This window comes from Leptonychotes weddellii, unplaced genomic scaffold (assembly GCF_054177405.1).
Source record: "Leptonychotes weddellii isolate Sample4059 unplaced genomic scaffold, ASM5417740v2 HiC_scaffold_9792, whole genome shotgun sequence".
In the NCBI taxonomy this organism is placed as follows: Eukaryota; Metazoa; Chordata; class Mammalia; order Carnivora; family Phocidae; genus Leptonychotes; species Leptonychotes weddellii.
The window spans coordinates 1-6,844 of record NW_028070162.1 but is presented as its reverse complement, the minus strand read 5'-3'; the positions used below and the strand labels follow the sequence as shown (position 1 = coordinate 6,844).

Here is a 6,844-nt window from a genome sequence, read left to right as displayed (position 1 = left end):
GGGAATATTTAATTACAATTTATTTTTCTTTTGTGACTCCTATATTTTGTGTCCTGTCTACGCTACTTTGGCCTTACCCAAGATCGCAAAGATTTTCTCATATGTTTTTTTATAGAAGTTTTCCACTTTTAAAGCCCTCGTGTTGAGGTCCATAATCCATTTTGAATCAAATTTTGTGTATAGTGTCAGGAAAATGCTAAACCCCCTTTTTCCATATCGATATCCAGTTAACCCAATACCATTTATTCAAAAGACAAATTTTCCCTCATCAATTCATTTTGGTAAATTGTCAAAAACTAACTTACCATATAATTATACATCTATTTCTTAACTCCCAATTCCATAACATTGATCTAAATATCTGTATTGATGCCAATATTGTACTACCTTGTTAACTGTTTGAAGTCAGGGTGTATAAATCCTCCAAATGCATTCTTTTTTTTCAAAATTTTATATTCTATATACTTCATATTCCCATATAAACTGTAGAATCAGTTTGACAATTTCTTTAAAAGTGTCTATTGGGATTTTATTTGCAGTTGTGTTAAATTTATAAATAAATTTGGAGAGAATCAATACCTTAACAATATTTAGTCTCCCAATTCATGAACTTTGTATGGTTCCCCAACTATATATGTCCTCTTTAACTTCATTCAGCAATCTTTTAAATTTTCATTGTACAGGTATTGCACATGCTTTTAAAATTATCTCTAAGCATTATATAGATTTTTAATGCTATTGTATTTTCATTGCTAGTATCTAGAAACCCAGTTTGTTTTGGTATACTTGTCTTGGGTTATCATGTGATGCTGTTATATTCACTCAAAAGTTAGAGTTAGAGTAGGTTTTTTTTTTTTTTCAGTAGCATCCTTAGGAATTTCTATGTACATCATGATAATAGTCACAAAGTAAAAGCAGTTTTATGTCTTTCTTTCCTGTGTGTGTGTGTGTGTGTGTGTGTGTGTGTGTTTGTTTTCCTTGCTTTACTGCACAGGCTAGGATTTCCAATGTAATGTAAAATAAAATAAATGTGGCAGACGTTCTTGCCTTATTCCCAGTCTTAGAGCAGGAGATTATTTAATCTTTTACTACTAAGTATGGTGTTAACTGAATGTTTCCTTCTCTTACCCTAATATTTACATTTGGCTGAGAGCTTTTAGAATCAGTGGATGATGCATTTTGTAAAATTTTGTTTTTACTACATCTATTGAGATGATCATATGCTTTTCTCCTTTATTCTCTTTATATGGGAGAATTATATTGAGTTTAGAATGTTAAACAAACCTTGTGATGCTGGAATAATACCGTACTTGATTATTACATATTATCTGTTTTTTATATTGCTTGATTTAGTTTTCTAATCTGGTTAAGGATTTTGCATCTAGTATTTTGAAGGATATTGGTCTTTAGCTTTGTCTTGTAATGTCTTTGTCTGAAGATGATAACAGGATAATCCTGGACTCATAAAGTGGTTTGGAAATTATTGCATCCTTCTCTATTTTCCAAGAGAATTTATGTGTGATTGGTATTATTCCTTTCTTAAATATTCAATGGAATTTTCCTAGGAAGCCACCTGGGCCTGGAGTTTTCTTCTGGGAGAGCTTTTAAGTAATGAATTCAATTTCTTTAGTAAATATAGAACTATTTAGGTGTTTGTTTCTCTGTGAGCTAGTTTTGTAGTTTACACCATCAAGGAGTTTGTGTAATTCATTTACATTCCCAAGTTTATTGAAATAAAGTTGTTCATCATATTTCCTTATTATCCTTTTAATGACTGTCAGATCAGCAGTGATGTTTCTTATTTTATTCCTGATAATGGTCATTTGTGTCTTCTCTCTTTCTCTCTCTGGGTTTTTTTTTTTTTTGATCCATCTACTTAGTTTATCACTTTTGTTGACATTTTCAAAGAATCAGAATTCAAAATTCAAAATTCAGAATTCAAAATCAGAATTCAGTTATTTTCTAAATTTTATTGATCTCTATTTTTTCTTTAAGTTTGTTCTCATCTTTACGAATTTGCTTGCTTTAATTTTTTATTTGTTCTTTTTTTTAGCTTTTTATAAGGGAAGTTTAGATCATTGATTGTGTACTCTTTGCACTTTATTAATATAAGCCTATTAATATATAATATATAAACAGTGCTTTAACTGTATCACACAAATTTTGAAATGGAGTTGTTTTCCTTATATATAGTCCCAAATATTTACTAATTTCTCTTGGAATTTCTTCTTTGACCCAAGGGCAATTTAGAAATGTGCTGATCATTTTGAGGTTTTCCCATTTATCATTTACTCATTAATTTTTTTTTTTTGCTTAATTCTGCTATAGAGAAGATATTCTATATGACTTCAAACCTTTAATATTTATTATTAAATTCATCTACTTGTATTATGATCCTGTGTGTTAGACAGAAAGTGGCCCCCCAAGATGTGTATGTCAGAATCTCCAGAGCCTGTGAACTCCCGGAAACTTACACATCAAAAGGGTGATTACAGAGGTGATTAAATTAGGATCTTGAGATAGGAGATTGTGGATTATCTGTATGACAGTATAAAGATATGTAGAATTTTGCTAGATATTGCCTATTCTTCTCCATAAAGAATTATGCTATTTTTCATTATCACCTACAATATACGTTATTGTCTCTATCCCTACCGCCTTGCTAGTAGAGCATATTGTCAAATTTTTGGATTTTTGCCAGTGTGGACAAATCAAATATTGTACCTCTAATCAGTTTTAATTTATATTTGATGTACAGTGATTAAGCTAAGCCTATTTTCATATACTGAGTCATTTGCATTTCTTTTCTAGGTGAACTGTTTATATATCTCTCGTGTTCTTTGTTGTTTTTTATATTTTCTCCTTCTAGTAACTGTTTTTGTTTGGGGTATTAACCATTTGCTTATGATGAAAACTGCAGGCATTTTTCCCCAAGTTTATCATTCATCTCTACTTTGTTTGTGGTGTTTTTTTCCAGTGTTTAAATTACTTTTGACCCAAGAATTTCAATATAGAACAAACAAAATAATATAATAAGAATATAATAAGGAATGCACTATATCATTAAATTTGAATCATAAATAACAATATCAACTCAATATTTAAGTATACTTATATTTACATATGTCCTAGTTTTATCCACTGAAATGCTTCTGGATGCAATAAGAGCTCAGTAAAAATGAATACTCCTAACATACAAATCTTGGTTTCTGACTACCAATTCTCAGTAAAAGAAATCATAGGTCCTTCAGGAAATTTGAATTCAGATCTGGAGCACAGAAAATACAAGGTGAAGCTATAACATCTTATGATGCCATCAAGCAAAATTTATGTCAAAAGGACACAGACATTTTTAAGGGACTTATTCTAGTCACTTTTAAGATAGTAATATTTAAATATTAAGATTTGAGTAGTGCTCATTTTGGCAGCACATATACTAAAATTGGAACAATACAGAGAAGATTGGCATGGACCTTGCAAGAGGATGACATGCAAATTTGTGAAGTGTTCCATAATTTTTAGGGGAAACAGGATCTAGTGTCCTTTGGGTTTTGCTTGTTTGTTTTTGTTTTGTTTTGTGTGTGTTTGGGGTTTTTTTGTATACAGAAAGAGCAATATTTAAATTTATTTTATATATTTTATACATTTTTTAATTTTTAACTTTTTTCTTTTTCTTTTCTTCTTTCTACTTTTTTTTCTATCAAGCTTCTCTAACAAGCAGACCAAAACGCACCTAGGATCTAGCTTCCTTTATTTATTTTATTTTATTATCTTATTTTTTAATTTAAAAAAAATTTTATTTTGTTTGATTTTGCTTTTGCTTTTTGCTTTTTTGTTTTTGTTTTTTCCTCCAAAATGGCAATATGGAGGAATTCACCCCAAGAGAAAGAACATGGCCAGAGCTTTAGTCAATACAGGTATAAGTAGGATGTATGAAATAGATTTTAAAACAATAATTATAAGGATATCAGCTGGGCTTGAATAAAGCATAGAAGACACTAGAGAATCCTTTACTGCAGAGATAAAAGAACTAAAATCTAGTCAGGCCAAAATTAAAAATGCTATAACCAAGATGCAAGCCCAAATGGATGCCATAAAAATGAGGATGGATGAAACAGAGGAATGAATCACTGATATAGAGGACAAAATTAAGGAAAATAATGAAGCTGAAAAGAAGAGGGACACAAAGGCAATGGGTCATGAAGGTAGACCTAGGGAACTCAGCAACTTATTAAAATAGAATAACGTTCATATCATAGGAGTCCCGGAAGATGAAGAGAGAAAAGGGGGCAGAAGGTTTATTTGAGCAAATTATAGCAGAAAACTTTCCTAATCTGGGGAAGGATACAGGCATCAAAATCTAAGAAGCACAGAGAACTCCCATTAAATTCAACAAAAACTGGCCATCACCAAGGCATATCATAGTCAAATTCACAAAATACACAGACAAGGAAAGAATCCTGAAAACAGCAAGGGAAAAAAGTCTTTGGCAGGCCAAAAGACAGTGGCAGGGTATATTCAGTGTGCTGAATGAGGAAAATACCCAGCCAAGAGTACTTTATCCAGCAAAGTTGTCATTCAGAAGAGAAGGAGAGATAGAGTTTCCCAAACAAAAACTAAAGGAGTTCGTGACCACTAAACCAGCCCTGCAAGAAATATTAAGGGGGACTCATTGAGTGGGGGAAAAAAAGACTAAAAACAACAAAAGACTAGAAAAGAACAGAGACTATCACCAGAAACACCAACTCTACAGTGACATAAAATTCAAATCTCGTAATAACCACTTTGAATGTAAATGAACTAAATGCTCCAATCAAAAGACATAGGGTATCAAAATACATTAAAAATTAAAATGATCCATCTATATGCTGCCTACAAGAGACTCATTTTAGACCTAAAGACATTGGCAGATTAAAAGTGAGGGGATGGAGAATGATTTATCATGCTAATGGATGGCAAAAGAAAACCAAAGTAGCCATACTTAAATCAGACAAACTAGATTTTAAACTAAAGACTGTAACAAGAGATGAAGGGCATTATATCATAATTAAGGGATCTACCCATCAAGAAGATCTAACAATTGTAAATATTTATGCTCCCAACTTGGAAGCACCCAAATATTTTAATCAATTAATAATAAACATAAAGAAACTCATGGATGATAATACATTAATAGTAGGGGACTTTAACACCCCACTTACAGGAATGGACAGATCACCTAAGCAGAAAATCAACAAGGAAACAATAGCTTTGAATAAAACACTGGACCAGATGGACGTAACAGATATATTCAGAACATTTCATCCTAAAGCAGCAGAATACACATTCTTTTCAAGTGCACACAGAACATTCTCCAGAATAGGTCACATACTGGGTCACAAATCATCCCTCAACAAGTACAAAAAGTTTGAGATCATACCATGCATCTTTCAGACACAATGCTGTGAAACTTGAAGTCAACCACAAGAAAAAAATTGGAAAGACCAAATAACATGGAGGCTAAAGAACATCCTACAAAAGAATGAATGGGTTAATCAGGAAATTAAAGAAGAAATAAAAAAGCACATGAAAGCAAATGAAGATGAAAACACAACTCTCCAAAACCTTTGGGAGGCAGCAAAAGCAGTCCTAAGAGGGAAGTATATTGCCATACAGGCCTACCTCAAGAAGCAAGAAAAGTCTCAAATACACAACCTAACCTTACACCTAAAGGAGCTAGAAAAGAAACAGCAAATAAAGCCTAAAGCCAGCAGAAGAAGGGAAATAACAAAGATGAGAGCAGAAATAAACAATATAGAAATAAACAAACAAAAAGCCTCAGTAGAACAGATCAAGAAAACTAAAAGGTGGTTCTTCAAAAGAATTAATAATATTGATAAACCCCTAGCAAGACTTATCAAAAAGAAAAGAGAAAGGATGAAAGTAGATAAAATCACTAATGAAGGAAGAGAGAACACAACCAACACCACAGAAATACAAGCAATTATAAGAGAATACTATGAAAAATTACATGGCAACAAACTGGGCAATTTGGAAGAAATGGACAAATTCTTAGAAATTTACAAACTACCAAAACTGAAATAAGAAGAAATAAAAAATTTGAACAGATCCATAATCAGCAAAGAAATTGAATCAGTAATCAAAAACCTCCCAAGAAACAAAAGTCCTGGGCCATATGGCTTCCCAGAGGAATTCTACCATTTAAAGAAGTCTTAATACCTATTCTTCTCAAACTGTTCCAAAAAATAGAAATAGAAGGAGAACTTCCAAACTCGTTCTATGAAGCCAGCATTACCTTGATTCCAAAACCAGACAAAGACCCTACTAAAAAGGGGAATTACAGGCCAATAACCCTGATGAACATGGATGCAAAAAATCTCAATAAACTACTAGCAAATCGAATGCAACAGTTAGGCCAATAACCCTGATGAACATGGATGTAAAAATTCTCAATAAACTACTAGCAAATCGAATGCAACAGTACATTAAAAAAATTACTCACCATGATCAAGTGGGATTTATTTCTAGGCTGTAGAGGTGGTTCAATATTTGCAAATCAATCAACCTGATGCACTACATTAATAAAAGAAATGATAAGAACCATACGATCCTGTCAATAGATGCAGAAAAAGCATTTGACAAAATACAGAATCCATTCTTTTTTTTAAATTTTATTTTATTATGTTATGTTAATCACTGTACATTACATCAGTTTTTGATGTAGTGTTCCATGATTCATTGTTTGCGTATAACACCCAGTGCTCCATGCAGTATGTGCCCTCTTTAATACCCATCACCAGGCTAACCCATGCCCCCACCCCCCTCCCCTCTAGAACCCTCAGTT

The 6,844-nt window shown here is 32.2% G+C and overlaps 1 non-coding gene across 1 annotated transcript; it reads left to right on the top strand.

Moving 5' to 3' along the window:
• The first annotated feature begins 3,412 nt into the window (after nt 1-3,412).
• On the top strand, nt 3,413-3,519 carry LOC115941939 (U6 spliceosomal RNA). Its single transcript, XR_004076597.1, has one exon. It is a non-coding gene; the product is annotated as a U6 spliceosomal RNA (small nuclear RNA).
• Nucleotides 3,520-6,844: the final 3,325 nt, after the last annotated feature.